At 41.6% G+C, this 23385-nt stretch overlaps 1 protein-coding gene across 7 annotated transcripts in view; it reads right to left on the bottom strand.

Annotated features, from left to right (window-relative positions):
- col7a1l (collagen type VII alpha 1-like) overlaps positions 1-23383 on the bottom strand; it is a 120164-nt gene extending 96781 nt beyond the window's left edge. For 4 of the 7 annotated variants that reach the window (XM_057855879.1, XM_057855881.1, XM_057855883.1 and 1 more), the window contains exons 1-3: positions 22135-23382; positions 19239-19279; positions 3444-3499 (exon numbers count right to left, since the gene is read on the bottom strand). The gene's annotated coding sequence lies outside the window, so the exon portion shown is untranslated. Of the gene's footprint in view, positions 1-3443; positions 3578-19238; positions 19280-22134 lie in introns of those variants that run through there. The other 3 variants (XM_057855882.1, XM_057855885.1, XM_057855880.1) reach the window with 2 other exon arrangements.
- Between the last annotated feature and the right edge of the window lie 2 nt (positions 23384-23385).

Below are 23385 nucleotides of genomic sequence, written 5' to 3'. Positions count from 1 at the left end.
CTAGGAGGCATGTTGGATGCAACAGTAATGGCGAAATGAAGCTTCTTGAAGCAATCAGCAATTCATGGTGGTTCATTTGGTCTTATGTCATTCGTATGATGCCGCTGTCAAACTTAATGTTACCGGTTCATATCTTTTGGTGTAAATATCCCATAATACATTGAGAACAGCAGTGGCTTATCTATGAATAAATGTCGTTTTCGGGTCAAATTTTAGGTCAGATGTCGAAAGGATCGTATGTCGAGGTACCACTGTATTCTAATTCCTCCATTGGCCAAAATATGAGAATAGAAAACCTCAAAATCCGTCTCCCTAAAGCAGGGGTGTCCAAACTTTTTTCAAAGGGGGCCAGATTTGGTGTGGTAAAAATGTGGCGGGCCGACCATGGATGACGTCTTTTATGTAGAACAATATATTTAAGCAAATTTTAGCAAGCCATTCTGTGTGTTACATTTTCTTTATTATTATTATTTTTAAATTAATAATTTCAACAATCTCGCAACTAGCCTTTGTGGCGTTCTCTTTTGACTCTTGCGAAATATTGCTGCTGTGAAATTAAACTAGCTTCAAGTTGCTTCAATTTCTCGCTGCGTATCTTCCCTATAATCTTGTCTTGTCAGCGTGTCTTGTTTGGTACTATTGCCTCACATTGAACTTTTTAAAAACAGCTACTGTCTCTTTGCAAATGAGGCAGACCGAGTTGTTGCATATTTTAGTGAAGAAATAGTCCAATTTCCACCTATCCTTGAAGCGTCGGCCGTCGCAGTCAACTTTTTTTTTTTTTTTTGTTGATTGTCGCCATTTTAGAAAATTGGAAGTAAAAAGTCACACGGGGTAATGTTGCTTACAGTGATGCAACCTTTTAGTGGGTAAATGAGGAGCAGCATTTAGTGTGTAAACTACTTCATATGCTGGTAGCAGCACTGCTGACCAATTTACCGTATTAGCCCAAATATAAGACTGCCCTGATTATAAGACGACCCCCTCTTTTTTAAGACTCAAGTTTGAAAAAAAGACTTTTTGAACACCAAATTAATTTTTTTAGACAATAATTACAGTACATCTGAAACAAATGATTATAACAATATATTTGAGAGAAAAAACATGTTATTTTGCCTCATTCAAATCTTAATATCTTAACATTTAACTGTGTAAACTAAAGTGCAATCACATTTCTTCTGGTTTTTGAAATGGAAATAAACCAATCTATTGTGATAAAACAACAAAATTGCAATAACTGCATTAAACATCAAAGTGAAGTCTCACTGTAGTCTTGAAACAAATCTGAATAAGGAAAAACATTGTAATAAAATAATGCAAACTGGTTAAACTTGATAGTAGCTGAGATCTGTCATGACCAGTGTTGTTAATCTTATTGAAAAAAAGTAATTAATTATAGTTACAAATTACTTCTCCCAAAAAGTAATTGCGTTAGTAACTCAATTATCTGAATGTAAGAGTAATTAGTTACTCGGCAAAGTAATTGGTGATAATTACTTTTTTTTTTTTTTTTTCCTCAAAAAAAAAAAAAACAAAAAACATTGGCCACACTATGTGAAGTTTTTTGTGAAGGTTTTTGGTACAATTGGCCCGAGCCCAATTCTTTACCCTAATTTACCCTTTACCCTGAATCAACTGTTAAAAGTTGTTAAAATTGCTCCCATTATTGCATTAGTTCCCTTCTCTCTACTTTCGACATATGAAAATTTTAAAACAGTTTCATCATTTAAAGATAGATTCAAGTCAAGATTTTGCCGATTTAGAAGTATTTTAGATAAAAAGTTACTTAGGTTCGCTAGGAAGGTTCTCTACAACAGAGCCGTCCTAAAAAGTCTACTGCTTTAAGATGGCAGCTGTCTACTAACCCATTTAGTGCCATGTCTGTTTGCATCTAGTTATATCTATGTACAGTACATGTGATATCTACCATGTCTACCATATCTACCATAACATGCGGGCGTAGTTTGTACTAGCTATCGGCTACAACATCTATTATTGGAGCTACCTAGCATCGCGTTTGCTCGGCGTCACAACTTTGCCTCCTCCCTACTCCTGCTCTGTTCTGTCGTCTCGGTGAGTCCGTCTCCCTCAGACTTTTCGACCAATATTAGTAACGCATAGTAACGCATGCCTTTCCGTCCTCACTAACGGTAACGGCGTTGCCAAGATGAGCAAAGTAATTAATTAGATTACCCACTACTGAAAAAAATAACGCCGTTAGTAACGCCTTTATATTGTAACGCCGTTATTAAGAACACTGGTCATGACAGAACATCGCTTCAATGATATCTGGCGCCCTCTAGTGTCGTAAATGGGTATAATCCCTAGACCGCGAATATAAGATGACCCCCACTTTTTCAGTCTTATTTCAATGCAAAAAACACCGTCTTATATTCGGGCCAATACGGTGTGCGGGCCAGACGTAATTGATTTTATGATAGAGGATGGGGGCCAGATGAAATTTGACCGCGGGCCGCATTTGGTCCCCGGGCCAGACTTTGGACATGTCTGCTCTAAAGTGACAAACCAAAATACAAAAGCGGGCAATTATCGTGTATGTCCCAACATTTTCGTCTCCATCTTTGTAGGTCCGGCTTGACCGATTAACATAAGCGTAAAAGTGCCGTAAAAAGCGATCGGGCTCAATAGGGAGCCATTTTGGGAAATTCCTGGCTGTGCTTCGACCACTTGGCTGAAGGCGAGATGACATTTACAAGCGAGCGGCTGGCAGGGTAACTTCACCTCCTCCTCGCATACCAATGCAGATATGTCTCTGCATGTATCTTATTAGTGCAGAAAAGAGCCAGTCAGGTGTGGAGGTTTTTATGAATGACAGCCGGCGTGCAGAAATATGAAGCAATATGCTGCAATTATTTTTCTTTTGTGGCGTTGTTAGCGCCGTGCAATAGAGTCGCCATCAAAACACGGCAATGTCTCATATTAACAACACACTGGCACAACACTTGCGTTTATCACTGCCCCGAGAAGATTAAACAATATTACAAAATGAAGTTCACTGCCTCACTCGGCGTTATCTGCTTCTTTCTCTCTCGCCTCGCACACGTCGGCGGCCCTGCAAGTGTAGCCGTACGTCAGCTCTTTCTACATAATGGCATTTTCCACCTCGCCACCTCCCGGAATGGATTATCCCCGCGAGACGGTTAGAGGCGAAAAAAGCCACGCGAGACCTAAGCGACGTAATTCTTGATTTTGAAAGCCCAAAGCGGAAAAGTTTGCAGGTGCAGCCGAGCAACGCAGACGTGTAAGTGCATCCCAGCCATACATAATCACAAGAAGAGAATCTTGAATACGCGATTAGGAGATTAACACGCAACTTGTTAAATCGGTACATTAGCTGCCATTGACCCAAAATGGATTGGACGTCCATTACAAGCAAAGGCAGTGGAAGAAAGTTAATAGATTTTGAAAGGCCTTCTGCTTACCTGTGTGTTCACATTCATCAGAATGATCCAGGTGAGTTCCAGATAAGAGGAAAAATCTGTTAAAAGACAAGAATATCAAATCCAAGTGAGGGGAAAAGACATGAATGTGTGTCTGAAAGGAGGAGGTAGTTGTGTGTGAATGAATGAATGACACTTGGATTTTTGGGGGCTTGGCTAATACACATAAAACGTTTGAGAAGAGGGGTGGAGGCTGCCTTCGGAGAAGTGGAGGGGGGGCTTACGACACTACCAAACCAAACAGGAATAAAAACAAGTGGGGATAAATCACATTTTACAAGCATCCCCTTTTGGTTTGTTGGGTTTGGACACTGGGTCACCTTGGAGGAATGCGCTGACCGCTTTAATGGGCTGTGGCCAGCTGTGCGGGTCGACATGCTCGGACTCAAAACACACGTCGACCAGCCGGCGGTCATGTGTTGACAACTTCTCTTTTCTAAGCCAACTAAATTGTGTTTTGAGGTTCAAGTGAAGGATTCCGACCAGCGACCCAGGCCGGCGAGACACCGACAAAAAAGCCAAAACGCCAAACTTCGCGTGTTCATCTTAGTCTTAACTCCTTGTACTGACTCCATTTTGAAAGCTGGAAAAAGGGTTCGAAGCACAAGTTGACAATTTAAAGTAGGGCAAATAATTATTAAGTCAACCACCAATTCTGCAAGTTCTCCTACTGAAAAGATTAGAAGGGCCTGTAATTGTCAACATGATAAACCTCAACCAATGTGGGGGAAAAAAACAGAAAATCACATTGTTTGATTTTTAAACAATTTATTTCCAAATTAGAATACCTAAAATAAGTATTTAGTATTTGATATTTGGACTCAAATCCTGCATTGCAAGACGTTTCGCCCTGCTGAAGAAAATACACGTCCAGGCCCGTCTAAGGTTTGCTAGAGAGCATTTGGATGATCCAGAAAAGGACTGGGAGAATGTGTTATGGTCAGATGAAACCAAAATAGAACTTTTTGGTAGAAACACAGGTTCTCGTGTTTGGAGGAGAAAGAATATTGAATTGCATCCGAAGAACACCATACCCACTGTGAAGCATGGGGGTGGAAACATCATGCTTTGGGGCTATTTTTCTGCAAAGGGACCAGGACGACTGATCTGTGTAAAGGAAAGAATGAATGGGGCCATGTATCGAGAGATTTTGAGTGAAAATCTTCCATCAGCAAGGGCATTGAAGATGAGATGTGGCTGGGTCTTTCAGCATGACAAGGATCCCAAACACACAGCCAGGGCAACAAAGGAGTGGCTTCGTAAGAAGGAGTGGCCTAGCCAGTCTCCAGATCTCAACCCCATAGAAAATCTGTGGAGGGAATTGTTGCCCAACGACAGCCCCAAAACATCACTGATCTAGAGGAGATCTGCATGGAGGAATGGGCCAAAATACCAGCAACAGTGTGTGAAAAGCTTGTGAAGAGTTACAGAAAACGTTTGGCCTCCGTTATTGCCAACAAAGGGTACATAACAAAGTATTGAGATGAACTTTTGGTATTGACCAAATACTTATTTTCCACCATGATGTGCAAATAAATTCTTTAAAAATCAAGCAATGTGATTTGCTGTTTTTTTTTTGTTTCCCAAATTCTCTCATGGTTGAGGTCTACCCATGTTGACAATTACGGGCCACTGTAATATTTTCAAGTGGGAGAACTTGCACATTTAGTGGTTGACTAAATACTTATTTGCCCCACTGTATTTATGACGAGTCGACAGCAATCATACAGCACAGTAGCGTGGAACTCCAGACTCACCGCTGTCCCAGCGATTGAGTCTGGCGACCGTCCCGCGGATCAAATTCCCAGGGTGGAGTAAGCCACACCAAACAGACAGCAGAGTGAACCAATCAGCAGTGGGCGGACGTGACGTGACGAGACAAACTGTAGTCAATGACTTGTGTCGATGTGTTTTTGTGACTTTAACGCGGATTAGAACATATTCTCAGCTCTCCCGTTTGCCAACTGTGTTGCTGTGGAGAATGCCGTCGCGCAAGAGTGACGTTGCTCGTGAAGGGAATAGTTACTTTTCTCGAACACAATATAACTGTTTGCATTACTCCCACACTTCATATCAATCAGGGAATAGTGTAGTTTCTCAGATTTATTGTAGGACTGTATTACTCTAATACACCTTATATAAAACAAATAGCACTTTTACAATAGTTTAATGAAAAGAAGCAGAATAGAGGACATAAAAGATACACAACACCATCTTATCACAGAAGCCCAACGCGTCATGAGCAAGATTGACGCACCAACTCTTGCAATCAGTTCCCGCGGCACTTCAGGACAAAGAGCAGGGCCCTCTGTCCCAAAAGAAGTAGCATCGGAGAACACCATCGACCAACCAGGATAACAAGATGATAGCGCGGGCGCCTTGGACGTCAAGACCTGCGTCGGTCGCTGTGGCAACCATGTCCCAGCCACGAAAGATGACGCACGAACCTGACCTGCCACAGGGGGAGGATCCCAAGACAACACCCAGCCACGCCTTCGGCCCAGCCCACTCCACCACAGCTTTCAAAAAGAACTGACCGTAACACGGTTGCTGCTCGGGAACATTTCTATGTAGCCTTGTTTTGCAGACCCTGGATCCAGCATTGTCTCTCAGTCGTCTGTTTCTGCCTTGTTTTTTAACATTGTTGACGAATAAATTGTTAACCTGTTTTCGGTGAGCCTTCTTCAAACTTTTGGAACATGGAGTCAGTACAAAGGGTTAACACTGGAGTGAACGCGCGGAATTTTGGCCCTTCCGGCCGACTTGCGGGAGCGGTGCCAGCGGAACACCCATTTCGTTCGGCTGTCGCTGTTTCCGCGGCTTGGCCGAGGGGCCAAAATTCCTTCACTCGTTAAGAATACGTCACGCAAATAATCAAATCTGATTGCACGGATGATTTCTTTCGGCTCGGTGGGGCCATTAAGAAGCTGGGCCCCAGACTATTCTCACAGTTTGAAAAATATAGGGAGAACAGTCTGGCTGTGCCAGGCAAACAGCACACAGGTGAGGATCCAATGACAATGATTAGTTAAACATTCAGTCTTTTGAAGGCTCTCGTGGGGCGGGCTGTGGGCAGAAGAAGGGTGTGCTTGGGCGTTGTTTAGGATTATTGTCTGTTTGTGGATTGGACAGGGGGATTCGGGAGATACTATTGTCAGGGCAATGAGGGTTTTGGATTTTGCCACCTCAGCGTCAAAGGGGTTCTTGGAGTCTTAGCAGTCGTGTTACCAGTTAGACATCAGGTGTTCTCCGGTGTTCCTTGTGTTGGGACAGGGCGTCCCGCAATTTGTTCTGAACCGTCCGGGAGAACTGATTGCGAGAGTTGGTGGTGAAGATGTGGGCTTGTCAGTGCAATCTTGCTCAGTCAGTTTAATGACGCACACGTTGGGCTTCCGTGATAAGAAGGTGTCATGTATCTCTTATGCCCTATATTCTGCTTGTTTTCCTTAAACTATGATGTAAGTGATATTTATTTTATATTGGGTGTGTTAGAGTATTACAAACAGTCAAACAGTAAATATGGGAAACAATACTAATCCCTCATTGATTATATTGTGTTAGAATAATGTAAACAGACGGTGCCTACTAGAAAAGGTACTATCTCCTTCACAAGCAAGCATATGGGCTATGCTCTGCCCTGCCGGTGACCTCTCACACATCAAAAGAGGCATCCCGGACTGCTTTGACTTGCAGCGTCAAAGAGGAAGTCACGGGGCTGGAGTTTGTCTCCAGGCGTGTGAGTGTTCTTCTCCCTTGGAGTCACAGTGAGGCAATAAAGTGAGCGTGTAAACACTGATGTTTCAAAACAGTTTTGGGGGGGGATTTTCTGTCTTCACAAGAGCTGCAATTGAGGTCACTGAAAACAGCTTTGTAAAACACAGAAAGAAAAACTTTTTGGGCATGATGTCACCATGTTATCTTTGAGGGGATGCTGAGATTTGGAGCCTTAAGGAGTTTGGATGTCACGCAAGGCAATTCAAAATGCAATCCAAGACAAATTTTTGGTTCGACTTGAAAGCTCACTTCACACCATGCATCAGTTTTGCAGATAGTGGAACAAAGAGTTACATACTGGATATTAATAACATTAGGAAAGTCCAAACATTTCAAAACACAATAGAAGGGATAACAAAATTAACACTGATGTTGCATATTTGAATGCAAATATTTAGCAACACACTGCTTTCAGACATATAGTGTATTCTTTATCCTCTGCAAGAAAATAATTAGGCTGTACATCTACAGTGGTATGAAAAAGTATCTGAACCTTTTGGAATTTCTCACATTTCTGCATAAAATCACCATCAAATGTGATCTGATCTTTGTCAAAATCACACAGACGAAAAAAAAAAAAGTCTGCTTTAACTAAAACCACCCAAACATTGATAGGTTTTCATATTTTAATGGCTAGCATGCAAACAATGACAGAAGGGGGAAAATAAGTAAGTGAACCCTCTGCCTAAGGAGACTTTAAGAGCAACTGAAACCAATTTTTACCAAACAATTTAAGTCAGGTGTGTGCCCAATCACTGATGAGTGGTTTAGAGCTGCCCTGCCCACTATAAAACACACACCTGGTCTGAATTGCCTCGATGAGAAGCATTGTCTGATGTGCATCATGGCTCGGTCAAATTGCCTGGTTTTCCAGACTCACCGCTGTTCCAGCGATTGAGTCTGGCGACCGTCCGGCGGATCAAATTCCGAGGGCGGAGAAAGCCACAGCAAACAGACAGCGGAGTGGACCAGTCAGCGACGGGCAGACGTGACGTTGTTAAAGCGACAAGTAATTAGCGTGAGCGGAGAATGGAGAAGTTTATTCAACATGGCTAGCGCGAGCCATGTTGACTGTTGTCAATGACTTTTTTCTATTTGTTTTTTTTAATTTAAAACTGGGTTTACCGCGGATTGGAACATATTATCGGCTCTCCTGTTCGCCATCTGTGTTGTTGTAGAGATGACTTTTGGCGCGCAAGAGTGACGTTACTCGTTAAGAACACGTCACGCAAATAAACTAATTTGATTGGACGATTGATTTTGTATGTTGCTCGAGAATCCGTTAATGGGCTGGGTCCCAGACTATTTCCCACAGTGTTTGAAACAAAGGGAGAATAGTCTGGCTGTGCCAGGCAATCGGTCAAAAGAGCTGTCTGAAGACCTGCGATCAAGGATTGTTGATTTGTATAAAGCTGGGAAAAGATACAAAACCATCTCTGAAAGTCTGGATATTCATCAATTGAGATTGAGGGATGTTTTCCACAAATAGAGGCACTGTTGCTTCTCTCCCAAGGAGTGGCCATCCACCAAAGATGACGCCAAGAGTTCAGAGCAGAATACTCAGAGAGGTAAAAAGAACCCTAGAATGTCTGCTAGACTTTCAGAAATCACTGGCACAGTCCAATATCTCTGTGCACACATCAACTATATGTAAAACTATGGCCAGTAATGATGTTCATGGCAGGACTCCACAGAGGAAGCCACTGCTGTCTAAAAAAAATAACAATTTTTGCTCGTTTATTGTTTGCAAAAAGGCACTTAGCCACTCTGCAGAAGTTTTGGCAAAATATTTTGTGGACTGATGAAACCAAAGTTGAATTGTTTGGGAGTAACACACAGCGTCATAGGTGGAGGAAAATGGAACAGCTCACCAATATCAACACCTCATCCCCACCGAGAAGCATGGTGGAGTGAGTATCATGATTTGGGGCTGTTTTGCTGCCTCAGGGCTTGGACAACTTGCAAATATTAATAGAAGAATGAATTCAAAAGTTTATCACGATGTTTTGCAGGATATCCTGAGGCCTTCTGTCCGACAGTTGAAGCTAAAAAGAGGATGGATGCTGCAGCAAGACGATCCAAAACACAGAAATAAATCAACTTCAAAATGGTTTCAGAAGAACAAAATACATGTTCTGGAGTGGCCAAGTCAAAATCCAGACTTGAACCCCATTGAGATGCTGTGGCTTGACCTAAACACAGTGATTCATGCCAGACATCCCAGGAATCTGACCGAATTCCAGCAGTTTTGTAGAGAAGAATGGGCCAATAATAGTCCTGATCGATGTGCCAGACTGATCTGCAGCTACAGGAAGCGTCTGGTTGAAGTTATTGCTGCCAAAGGGGGGCCTACAAAATATTAAATGTAATGGTTCACGGACTTATTTTTCCCCCTTCTGTCATTGTTTGCATACTATCCTCATGAAAATATGAAAACCTATAAATGTTTGGGTGGTTTTATTACAAGCATACACTGTTTTTTCATCTGTGTGATTTTGACAAAGATCAGATCACATTTGATGGCAGATCACATTTGATGGTGATTTTATGCAGAAATGTGAGAAATTACAAAAGGTTCAGATACTTTTTGCATACCACTGTATATTATACTGCTCAGTCCTGCTCATATAGTTCAAAATCGGGATATCCTGATCCGATCACGTGATCGAGAATCGCGCTCATGGCGCCATTTTTCAGAGGATCGGAATCGGGTGAAAAGAATCGGGTTTTTATTTTTTTTAAAATAGGTTTTTCTACTTCATGCTCGTACAGCCTGCTGCTTTTCTTGGTCAGCAGCGCACTGTAGTTTGCTTGTTAACGATGATTGAAAAGCTTGGTAGCGCTACCTTCAAAGGCGCCAAATGTGTCAATCATCGTTTAGCTTGTTAAACACTAGCGTAGTGTGCTGTGGCAACTCATTGTGTGTGAGTTGACTCACTAAAGTATTGAACAAAGACTAGCATTTTTCTACGTTATTCTTGTTTGAAAATAATTCACATTATGAAGGCGCCACTCCGAAATTGCGTGACCACATTCTCATCGCATTAATTATCGGCGGTCACACTTGAAGCTGCAGGTGTGCGCGCTGCATCGCGAAACCTGTTGGATGTATTCACACGGCAGGGATATTAACCACTAATCGCGCTGTTTACAGTTTCCAACAACCCCCCAGCACATACGCGAGTACGCTTGCTCCCCCGGCGACAAGAGGTGGCGGCGCACGTTTGATTAAATTCACGCCGCGAGCCAACATGAACGCAACCGTGCGCGATGGGAGGCGAGGGAAACAAAAAGACAAAGGAGGGGGACGAGAAAACAAGGCAAAAAAATGCAATAAATCTAGAAAGCCGCTGGGAGTTCAAGATGAAGGGTGTGAGTTTGGAGGCTTAAGAGTGGGCGGTGCGCTGGGAATAAAGGCAACAGATGATTGTCATTGGTTACAGATGGAATACAGAACCAAAATAAAGATTTATGCAAATACGCCATGTGGACAAAAGTATTGGGACACGAGAGAAACTGCCTTTCGCAAACTGTTTTAGCAGATGTGTCGCCATACATTGTGTCTGGTCAACTGACATTATACAGTTGTGGTCAAAAGTTTACATACACTTGTGAAGAACATAATGTCATGGCTCTCTTGAGTTTCCAGTTATTTCTACAACTCTGATTTTTCTCTGATAGAGTGATTGGAACAGATACTTCTTTGTCACAAAAAACATTCATGAAGTTTGGTTCTTTTATAACCTTATTAAATATATCAAAAATATACATACATGGATCTGAAAAAGCGAATCATTGACTTGAACAAGTCAGGAAAGTCACTTGGAGCCATTTCAAAGCAGCTGCAGGTCCCAAGAGCAACAGTGCAAACAATTGTTTGTAAGTATAAAGTGCATGGCACTGTTTTGTTACTGCCACGATCAGGAAGAAAACGCAAGCTATCACCTGCTGCTGAGAGAAAATTGGTCAGGAGGGTGAAGATTCAACCGAGAATCACCAAAAAGCAGATCTGCCAAGAATTAGAAGCTGCTGGAACACAGGTGTCAGTGTCCACAGTCAAGCGTGTTTTGCATCTCCATTGACTGAGAGGCTGCCGTGCAAGAAGGAAGCCCTTGCTCCAAAAGCGGCACCTTAAGGCTCGACTGAAGTTTGCTGCTGATCACATGGACAAAGATAAGACCTTCTGGAGGAAAGTTCTGTGGTCAGACGAAACAAAAATCGAGCTGTTTGGCCACAATGCCCAGCAATATGTTTGGAGGAGAAAAGGTGAGGCCTTTAACCCCAAGTACACCATGCCTACCGTCAAGCACGGTGGTGGTAGTATTATGCTTTGGGGCTGTTTTGCTGCCAATGGAACTGGTGCTTTACAGAGAGTAAATGGGATAATGAAGAAGGAGGATTACCTTCAAATTCTTCAAGATAACCTAACGTCATCAGCCCGAAGATTGGATCTTGGGCGCAGTTGGGTGTTCCAACAGGACAATGACCCCAAAAACACACCAAAAGTTGGAATGGAATGGCTAAATCAGGCTAGAATTAAGGTTTTCGAATGGCCTTCCCAAAGTCCTGACTTAAACCCCATTGAGAACTTGTGGACAATGCTGAAGAAACAAGTCCATGTCAGAAAGCCATCAAATTTAACTGAACTGCACCAATTCTGTCAAGAGGAGTGGTCAAAGATTCAACCAGAAGCTTGCCAGAAGCTTGTGGATGGCTACCAAAAGTGCCTAATTGAAGTGAAAATGGCCAAGGGGACATGTTACCAAATATTAGTGCTGCTCTATGTGTATATTTTTGACCCAGCAGATTTGATCACTTTTTTCTGCTCACCCATAATAAAGTCATAAAAGAACCAAACTTCATGAATGTTTTTTTGTGACAAAGAAGTATCTGTTCCAATCACTCTATCAGAGAAAAATCAGAGTTGTAGAAATAACTGGAAACTCAAGAGAGCCATGACATTATACTCTTCACAAGTGTATGTAAACTTTTGACCACAACTGTAAGTCCTGAAATATAAAAAATGGAGTCCACACACTTTAGGAGTGCGAACCTCTTGGGACCTCACGATCAGTGGCGGACTTGGCAATTTTGGGGCCTAAGGCGAACATATCCAGGGGCCCTCTTCATGGGTCAGGAGTTAAAAAGGTGAGAAGGGTGTGGAGGAAATACGTTCTGGTACACTAGGGCTATCCTAAACGACAAATTTTCTACTGATTAGTCAGCCGACTAGTTTTACGATTAGTCAACTAATCTAAAAAAAATTTTTTTTTTTTTTTACTAATTTAGCAATGAAATTTTTGTTGACGCTTATTAATTCACAAAACCATTTTGGAACACTTAAATTCTTTATTAAAGTACAAATAATCATGTAAATAACAATAATTAATCACAAATAAACAATGAGGTTAAATGCTGATCGCATTTATTAGTGCAAAAGAATGGAAAATAAACAGATTCAGAACACTGACTTTGCCTTTCCAACATTATTTAAAACAAATCTTTAAAAAAAAAATCTAAAATTATTATTAGAGATGTCCCGATCACGTCATTTTCAAAGTATCGGAATCGGCAAAAAAAATATCGGCCATGCCTTTTTTTAATATTATATATTTTTTAATTAAATCGTTTTCTAATTGTATTTAATGTTATAGACATGTTTCACTCTTCCAGAGTCTTTAGTTCAGGCTTAAGGTAGGGTTATCAAATTTATCCTAATAATGGCGGTAATTAATTTTTTAAAAAATGAATCACGTTACAATATTTAATGCAATTAATGCATGCGCTGCACGACCCACTCACGCATTGTCGCGCTCAATCTGTAATGGCGCCGTTTTACCTATATAGAGAGATAAAAGACAGCGTAAAATGAGTAGAGTGAATTTTGGCAGCCTTTGGAGCCTTTTTTTTAATTGGCTAAAACCTTACAATCCCTCTCCCTACGATTAGAAATATCATGGGAAGCAATGTGGGGAAGCAAGGTAGCAATTGATCTTTTTCTTAACACCTTATGTTATTTGCCAACGCAGAGAAGATATATCAATTGGTAGCACTACGCACAGTCATGGTTCCACTTCCCATCATGCATATAATGCACTTTGACCCCAACAAGCTCCTCAGCCCAGAAAAAAAAATATCCCGGCCCACTCGAAGCAATGGCATTCTGTTCTTCTGTTCAAAAAGGCACAAAAATGGAAACATTCAACATATTTAATTTAAAACTTTTTCAAAACAGTGAATTGAAGCCGACATTCCTCCATATTTGCGGTTTCTAATGTTTAGTAGCACCGCTATGCACGCCCAATGTGACGTGTACGAGTGTTGGCGAGCTCGCGCCGCGGGAGCTTTTAATATTCATCCGGAGCAAACCCTCTCAATCCAACGCAATCAAATTCTTCCACTTTGGAGGCAGGATTCAGAATTTTTCGTCTTCACCGACACCATATGTGCGCGAGGCGATCCCGCTACTCAGTCATTGCGTCTTCGTGTCGCAAAGTTGCCATGTAAACAGCCCCTTAGAGTTAACTGAGACACTATTATAGTGGAAGATTTTTTATTTTTTTTGAAAAACACCGACACCTTTTTAAAATGATATCTCGATTCTTGCAGGAGCATATCGATAACCTTTTGGGATACAAAGTATCACGATATATCACTATTTCGATATTTTGTCACGCCCCTATCACTCACGGCCACCTATTATTCATAGAGTATGTGTTGTGGTAGTGAGCCAAAGAAGAAACTTTTCACATAAAACGCCCATAAAAGCAGCAGCTTCATGCATAAGACCAAACACATGTAGACAGCGAAGCCACCCTTTGCAAGATTTCATTTTTCACCCCCCGGTTCCGCTGTGATAAATTCACCTAATTAGCCGTTCGCGACTGTGACGCGAGCCGTCATGGCAACGGGAAGCAAAACAGAGCCGTTGCGCGGCTAGGCCCGCGTTCCAGACCCGAGCGGAGGATTGAGATGCAGGCGAGAGAATTAGTCACGAGCGTGTGTCCAATTACCACTCCCGAGCCTACGAGAGAATCTCCAAATAATGAACGCGCATTGGCTCAGTAAATCCCATCAACGCGGAGAAAACAAAAAGCAAGGCGGTGGGAACAAATGTGTGCTGGCTTTTACATGAGAACTCACTGGAACATTACAATGAGTGTGACTAGCATGCTCCAAAAGAGAGAAGCATGTAAAGGGAAATAAATGACTACAGATATGAATTTTCAAAACCAAATTTGAATGATTACCGTAATTTTCGGACTATAAGCCACTAACATAGACTTCATAATGTATTGACGGGTCAGATCGGTCATGAACTGCGCCTCACATTCAAGTAGGGGGCCGCCCATATCAAGAGGAGCTATTTACAAACACGCACGCAGCGATCTAACGCCGGATTTCTGTTGAAAAAGTACGAAAGCTGTCGATTGTCTCAGGAGTGATTTGTTGGAGGATTCAAGGTAATTATTATATTTTTCGTACCATGCATGCATTTTGAAACGTTGTGTGTTAAAAAAAAAAAAAAAAAAAAAAAAATCAACGGGAGTAATTAGCCGCGACTGCATTGGCGTCATAGTTTGCATAATTTACGTAAAATAAATGCTAACTGCAAGTTTTTTTTGTGTTTTTTTTTGTGCTTTTAACCAAGAATCGAGACTGTTTCACATCCATATCTGTAAATAATTTGGGGATTTAAGCGTTTATTCACAAGAATTTTCACGGGAAAAGCTCGTTTACATCAGGCGGCCACTCACTACATTTACCAACAGACTAATATTGTACTTCGACATATTTACATTAAATAAATGCTCACTTCACTTTTTTTTTTTTTTTGCTTTTAATTAAGAATGGAGACTGCTTTACGTCCATATCTATAAAGAATTTGCGGATTTAAGCATTTATTCACAAGAATTTTCACCTGAAAAGCTCTTGTTTACATCAGGCGGCCGCTAGCTACATTCACTAACAGACTAGCATTGTACTTCGACATATTAACTGAAAAAATAAATGCTAACTATACAGTTTTTTTTTTGCTTTTAACCAATAATTGAGACTGCTTTACGTCCATATCTATAAAGAATTCAGGGATTGAAGCATTTATTCACAAGAATTTTCACCAGAAAAGCTCTTGTTTACATCAGGCGGCCGCTCGCTACATTTATTAACAGACTAGCATTGTACTTCGACATATTTACATTAAATAAATGCTCACTGCACTTTTTTGTTGTTGTTGCTTTTAATCAAGAATGGAGACTGTTGAATAAATGCTCCCTGCACGTTTTTTTGTGTGCTTTCAATCAAGAATGGAGACTGTTTTACGTCCACATCTATAAAGAATTCACGGATTTAAGCATTTATTCACAAGAATTTTCACCTGAAAAGCTCTTGTTTACATCAGGCGGCCGCTAGCTACATTCACTAACAGACTAGCATTGTACTTCGACATATTAATGTAAAATAAATGCTAACTATACAGTTTTTTTGCTTTTAACCAAGAATTGAGACTGCTTTACATCCATATCTAAAAAGAATTCGGGGATTTAAGCATTTATTCACAGAACTTTCACCGGAAAAGCTGTTGTTTACATCAGGCGGCCGCTCGCCACTTTTACTAACAGACTAGCATTGTACTTCGACATATTTCCGTAAAATAAATGGTAATTGCATGTTTTTTTTTGCTTTTAACCACGACTCGGACTGTTTTGCGTACATATCAATAAATAATTTGGGGATTTAAGCATTTATTCACAAGAATTTTCAACGGAAAAGCTCTGTTTACATCAGGCGGCCGCTAGCTACATTCACTAACAGACGAGCATTGTACTTCGACATATTAATGTATAATAAATGCTAACTACACAGTTTTTTTGCTTTTAACCAAGAATAGAGACTGCTTTACTTCCATACCTATAAATAATTTGGGGATTTAAGCATTTATTCACAAGAATTTTCACCGGAAAAGCTCTGTTTACATAAGGCGGCCGCTAGCTACTCTATATTCACTAACAGACTAGCATTGTACTTCCACATATTTACATTAAGAAAAAAAAAAAAAAAAATGCAGTTTTTTGGCGGTTAACCAAGAATCAAGACTGTTTTACGTGCATATCTATAAAGAATTCGGGGATTTAAGCATTTATTCACAACAATTTTCAACGAAAAAAGCTTTGCCTGTGATTCCATTTAGTCGGCTTTGACAGCCTCGCCAACAATGCAGGCCCCCTATTTATCGGCCCCGGGCCCAGTGTCCCGTCAATAAAAGGAAGTCTATGCCGCATCTTTTTCCCCTCATTTTGAATCCTGTGACTTATAGTCCAGTGCGGCTTATTTGGGTTAATAGGTAACACTATTTGACAGCGTCTTCATAACACTGCCATAAAACTGTCATAATTAGGACATGACACTATCATGGGCATTAATGAATACTTATAAGAGATGTCATTATGTCCAGCTCGGATCCTTTACATCCATTCAAAAGTGAGATAATTTGCCGGATGACACAAAATGATCTCTCTCATAAAGATTCAATAATGCTCATGGCAATGTCAATTATGACGGTCTTAGGCACCATTGTCAAATGTGTTCCCAAAATACCATAACTAGCAATTAACAATTAACAACTGGAGCAGTAACTGAAGAAATAATTAGCAGAGAACATTTTGATTGTTATTTACATCTGTAGCGCTGCAATGCATGCTAAGAGGCATGTTGGAAAACAACAGTGTTGAAAGCAGAGTTTGAATGTCTCCTCTAAGGGAGCAGTGATGGCCAAATAAAGCTTGGTCAGCACTTATATACAGTGCCTTGCAAAAGTATTCGGCCCCCTTGAATCTTGCAACCTTTCACCACATTTCAGGCTTCAAACATAAAGATATGAAATTTAATATTTTTGTCAAGAATCAACAACAAGTGGGACACAATTGTGAAGTGGAACAACATTTATTGAATAATTAAACTTTTTTAACAAATAAAAAACTGAAAAGTGGGGCGTGCAATGTTATTCGGCCCCTTTACTTTCAGTGCAGCAAACTCACTCCAGAAGTTCAGTGAGGATCTCTGAATGATCCAATGTTGTCCTAAATGACCGATGATGATAAATAGAATCCACCTGTGTGTAATCAAGTCTCCGTATAAATGCACCTGCTCTGTGATAGTCTCAGGGTTCTGTTTAAAGTGCAGAGAGCATTATGAAAACCAAGGAACACACCAGGCAGGTCCGAGATACTGTTGTGGAGAAGTTTAAAGCCCGATTTGGATACAAAAAGATTTCCCAAGCTTTAAACATCTCAAGGAGCACTGTGCAAGCCATCATATTGAAATGGAAGGAGCGTCAGACCACTGCAAATCTATCAAGACCCGGCCGTCCTTCCAAACTTTCTTCTCAAACAAGGAGAAAACTGATCAGAGATGCAGCCAAGAGGCCCATGATCACTCTGGATGAACTGCAGAGATCTACAGCTGAGGTGGGAGAGTCTGTCCATAGGACAACAATCAGTCGTACACTGCACAAATCTGGCCTTTATGGAAGAGTGGCAAGAAGAAAGCCATTTCTCAAAGATATCCATAAAAAGTCTCGTTTAAAGTTTGCCACAAGCCACCTGGGAGACACACCAAACATGTGGAAGAAGGTGCTTTGGTCAGATGAAACCAAAATGGAACTTTTTGGCCACAATGCAAAACGATATGTTTGGCGTAAAAGCAACACAGCTCATCACCCTGAACACACCATCCCCACTGTCAAACATGGTGGTGGCAGCATCATGGTTTGGGCCTGCTTTTCTTCAGCAGGGACAGGGAAGATGATTCAAATTGACGGGAAGATGGATGCAGCCAAATACAGGAACATTCTGGAAGAAAACCTGTTGGTATCTGCACAAGACCTGAGACTGGGACGGAGATTTATCTTCCAACAGGACAATGATCCAAAACACAAAGCCAAATCTACAATGGAATGGTTCAAAAATAAACGTATCCAGGTGTTAGAATGGCCAAGCCAAAGTCCAGACCTGAATCCAATCGAGAATCTGTGGAAAGAGCTGAAGACTGCTGTTCACAAACACTCTCCATCCAACCTCACTGAGCTCGAGCTGTTTTGCAAGGAAGAATGGGCAAGAATGTCAGTCTCTCGATGTGCAAAACTGATAGAAACATACCCCAAGCGACTTGCAGCTGTAATTGGAGCAAAAGGTGGCGCTACAAAGTATTAACGCAAGGGGGCCGAATAATATTGCACGCCCCACTTTTCAGTTTTTTATTTGTTAAAAAAGTTTAAATTATCCAATAAATTTTGTTCCACTTCACGATTGTGTCCCACTTGTTGTTGATTCTTGACAAAAAATTAAAATTTTATATCTTTATGTTTGAAGCCTGAAATGTGGCGAAAGGTTGCAAGGTTCAAGGGGGCCGAATACTTTTGCAAGGCACTGTAGCGCATTTATCTGCATGGTTACCATGCCCAAAGCGCTTTACATTAGCACACATTTACCCGTTCACGCACACATTCACACACAAATGAGGCTGCTGCCATGCAAGGTGCTGTCAACCCATTGGAGGCAAATCAGGGTTCAGTGCCTTGCCCAAGGGCACTTCGACAGTGGGCAGTCATAGCCAGGACTCAAACCACTGGCCCTTCGGTCCAAGGACAACTCCAGCTACCAACTGCGCCACGGCCGCTTCATTGCTTAAGCTTTGGTTTTATGATGCCGCTGTCAAATAAAGTGCTACCAGTTAATATATTTTGGTGTAAATATCCAATAATACAGCGAGGACAGCAGCGGCTAATAGTCCAGTGCGGCTTACCTATGAACAAATGTCGTTTTTCGTGTCAAATTTGGTGGGTGGCGGCGAATAGTCAGGAAATTAGAGTTTAAAAAAACGCCTGCAAGTATATAAAGCTCATCTACTTGTGTTGGACGTTTGAAACTATTTTCAGTGTAACGTGCGTGCACTAAGCAAGCCAAAAGGTGGATTCATGAACAGATATAAATAGGGTCTACTTACGTCAATTTTGGCGACTTTTGGCAGCTCCTCACATTGTCTGGCTGCAACACAAAATGGAATTAGTTTTAAAGTGTGTATTTGTAATAAGTACTGCAGAATTTTCTACGACGATAGCAAGGACATTTGAAAATATTTTTGGCCTAACTTGCAAAATATAGCAAGATTTTCTACTCAAGGGCATTCATCAAAAATCAAAATTCTATTTATTGCCTCAAAACAAATATATATATATTTTAAACTTCTGTCAGAGAGCTCACTGGAATGCATTGTATAAAAGCACATGTCAGTCACGGTTGAGCGATGACGTACATACGCAGGCAGAGACAAGTCTTCTGCGAGCGGACCATTGCAGTTTTTGTGGCAGCGCACACCAGAATGGAAAAACTGAATCTTCCTGTTATTATACACGTGTTGAAGCACATGTACCGTCATTTTCAGACAATAAGCCGCTACTTTTTTTCCTTCATTTTGAATTTTGTGGCTTATAGTCCAGTGCGGCTTATTAGATTTATTTGGGTGAATAGGTAACACTTTATTTTACAGTGGCGTAATAAGACCGTCATAATTATGACATGACACTATCATGGACATTACTGAATGCTTATGACAGATGTCATTAAGTGTCATCTGGCAAATTATGTCACTATCTCCATTTATGTCCAGCTCGGATCTTTTACATCCATTCAAAAGTGAGATAATTAGCAGAGAACATGAATTTTGATTGCTATTTGCATCTGTAGCGCTGCAATGTATTCTAGGAAGCATGTTGAACAACAACAGTGCTGAAAGCAGGTGGCAGCAGAGATTGACTGTCCCCCCCAAAGGAGCAGTGATGGCCAATTGAGGCTTCTTGAAGCAATGAAGCTTTGAACCAATTCATTGCAAAGCTTCATGAAGTAATGACTGTCCCCCCTAAAGGAGCAATGATGGCCAATTGAAGCTTCTTGAAGCAATGAAGCTTTGAACCAATTGTCTGCAATGCTTCATTGTTTCAAGAAGCTTCATTTGGCCATCACTGCTACCTTGGGGGAGACAGTCAACCTGACGCTTCTCGAAGCAATGAAGCTTTGAACCAATTGACTGCAATGCTTCATTGCTTCAAGAAGCTTCAGGTTGACTAGGAGGCATGTTGGGCAACAATAGTGTTGACAGCAGGTGGCAGCAGAGGTTGACTATCTCCCCCAGTGGAGCAGTGATGGCCAACTGAAGCAATAGAGCTTTGTAGTCAATTGGTTCAAAGCTTCATTGCTTCAAAAGGTGTTGCAGCCAATTGGTTAGAAGTTTCAAAGCTTCAAGAAGCTTCATTTGGAACCAAGTGGCTGCAAAGCTTCCTGAGGCAATGAAGCTTTGAATTAATTGGCTGCAAAGCTTCGTTGCTTCAAGCAGCTTCAGGTTGACTATCTCCTCCAAGGGCGCAGTGATGACCAAATGAAGCTTCTTGAAGCAATGAAGCTTTGAACCAAATGGCTGCAAAGCTTTTTGAAGCAATGAAGCTTTGAACCAATTGCCTGCAATGCTTAATTGCTTCAGGAGCTCCAGGTTGACTAGGAGGCATGTTGCCAACAACAGTGTAGACAGTCCCTTTGGGGACACAGCCAACCTGATGCTTCTTGAAGCAATGAAGCTTTGAAACAATTGGCTGCAGAGCTTCATTGGTTCAAAAAACTTCATTTGGCCATCACTGCTCCCTTGGGGGAGACAGTCAACCTGACGCTTCTTGAAGCAATAAAGCTTTGAACTAATTGACTGCAAAGCTTCATTGCACCAAGAAGCTTCAGGTTGACTAGGAGGCATGTTGGACAACAGTGGCCAAATGAAGCTTCTTGAAGCAATGAAGCTTTGCAGCCAATTGGTTCGAAGCTTCATTGCTTCAGGAAGCTTCATTTGACCATCACTGCTCCCCTGGGGGAGACAGTCAACCTGACGCTTGAAGCTGACAAATGAAGCTTTGAACCAATTGGCTGCAAAGCTTCAAGAAGTGTCAGGTTGATGAGGGGGCACGTTGGACAACAACAGTGTTGACAGCAGGTGGCAGCAGAGGTTGACTATCTTCCTCAAGGGAGCAGTGATGGTCAAATGAAGCTTCTTGAAGCAATGAAGCTTTGCAGCTAATTGGTTCAAAGCTTCAATGCTTCAAAAATCTTTGCAGGCAATTGGTTCAAAGCTTCATTGTGTCAAAAAGCTTTGCAGCCAATTGGTTTAAAGCTTCATTGCTTCAAGAAGCTTCATTTGGCCATCACTACTCCCTTGGGGGAGACAGTCAACCTGACGCTTTTTGAAGCAATAAAGCTTTGAACCAATTGGCTGCAAAGCTTCATTGCTCCAAGAAGCTTCAGATTGACTAGGAGGCATGTTGGACAACAGTGGCCAAATGAAGCTTCTTGAAGCAATAAAGCTTGAACCAATTGCCTGCAAAGCTTCATTGCTTCAAGAAGCTTTAGGTTGACTAGGAGGCATGTTGGACAACTGTGTTGACAGCAGGTGGCAGCAGAGATCAATTGTCTCCTCCAAAGAAGCAGTGATGGCCAAATTAAGCTTTTTGAAGCAATGAAGCGTTGCAGCCAATTGGTTCAAAGCTTCGTGGTGGTTGATTTGGTCTTATGACAGTTGTATGATGCCGCCGTCAAATGAAGTGCTCCCAGTTAAAATGTTTTGGTGTAAATATCCCATAATACAGCAAGGACAGCTGCAGCTTATAGCCCAGTGCATTTTATCTATGAACAAATGTCATTTTCGTGTCAAATTTGGTGGGTGGCGGCTTCTAGTCAGGTGCGCCTTATAGTGCGAAAATTGACACCTGTCGTGGATGTGAATGTGTTATCGCTACCATTAGATGTTATGTCTATCACTGTCAATGGTACCCAATGACTACAATCTAAAAATGAGGTAACCTTACCTGCTCAGGTGACCCCGCTGTTTTCAAGTTGCGGTCGTACCACTTTTCGAAGATAACGGTGGGGATCCAAGTAGTTAAGACTTATAGTGCCAACATTTTGAACAACAATCACAAAACCTTTAAAGGATATGTCAACCAGCCTTACCATGCCTGTCAATGGCAGCCAATGTGTTAAACGCTCTTTAATAACTGAGGCGTCCCCTTCAAGGTCACTCCCGCTCTATGAAGCGTGCCAGATAGTGAGCGAGCGTGGACTGCTCCGCTCTAAATTCATAAACGCTGACTTCTTTAGTATGCACTATGTATTGATTATCACAATTACACACCATTACGCTTCTATTATCCGCACGGGCTGGCTTTAATTACACCAGAGAGCCAGCGGGGCGCGATAGAGACGACGGCAAGGCCAGCGCTGGTGTAGGTGGAAGCGGCGACACAGATAGATGGATGACGCGGCCACACACACTGCGGCAAACTAATTAAAACAGAAACTTTTTGTTTCCAGCCAGCCGACAGCCAATGAATCTGGCAACGAATGAATGTGTCCGCAGGGAAGAGGCGGCGAGGAGTTATACGTCCGCGGAGAGGGAGGAGAGCCGTTGCCATGGCGACTGAGCATTGCAGCAGAGTTTAGGCGGCCGCGTCGCAACGCTAATATTTGACTAAAACACCGACGGTAATATATTATTGGGCTTGAAGTCTCAACCTCTTAACTCATTGACAGCAATAGACGTCCAATACATTTTGACTGGCGTCCCAGTCAAAATGAATAAAAAAAAAAAAAAAAAAAAACTAGGGCTGCAAGCAGGACTGAATGGGCCCTCACACTTTGGCACAACTCTGACATTACGCGAACTCGGACGGCACGCAGGTCAGGGTGGTGGCAGATCGTTCTCCCTCACATCATCTCCACACTTGCTCGAAACACGTGTCTTTTTAGGGGGGATAAAAAATTCATTCACACACCTAGGAGAAAGAAACCCTATTGAAGAGGGTCCTACAAAAAAGGAGGCGCTACTGAACTGTGCAGCCATGCCCTTCTTCAAAACCAAAATGTATTCACTCTACGTTGAAAAAGCCTAATAGGAGAGGCCTTTTTGAAAAATTTAAGCCATTTTGTTGTTTTTTTGTTGAGAGGTTGCAAAATTATCAAAATTTACGCCAAGCTGTATGTACGTGCAAATTTTGGTGAGTTTTCGAGCATGTTCAAGCCTCCAAATTGGCCATTTTCATTTGCTCTGAAAAAAGAAT

This window comes from Corythoichthys intestinalis, chromosome 13 (assembly GCF_030265065.1).
Source record: "Corythoichthys intestinalis isolate RoL2023-P3 chromosome 13, ASM3026506v1, whole genome shotgun sequence".
NCBI lineage: Eukaryota > Metazoa > Chordata > Actinopteri > Syngnathiformes > Syngnathidae > Corythoichthys > Corythoichthys intestinalis.
The sequence above is the reverse complement of the archived record's forward strand: the minus strand, read 5'-3'. Positions and strand labels throughout refer to the sequence as shown.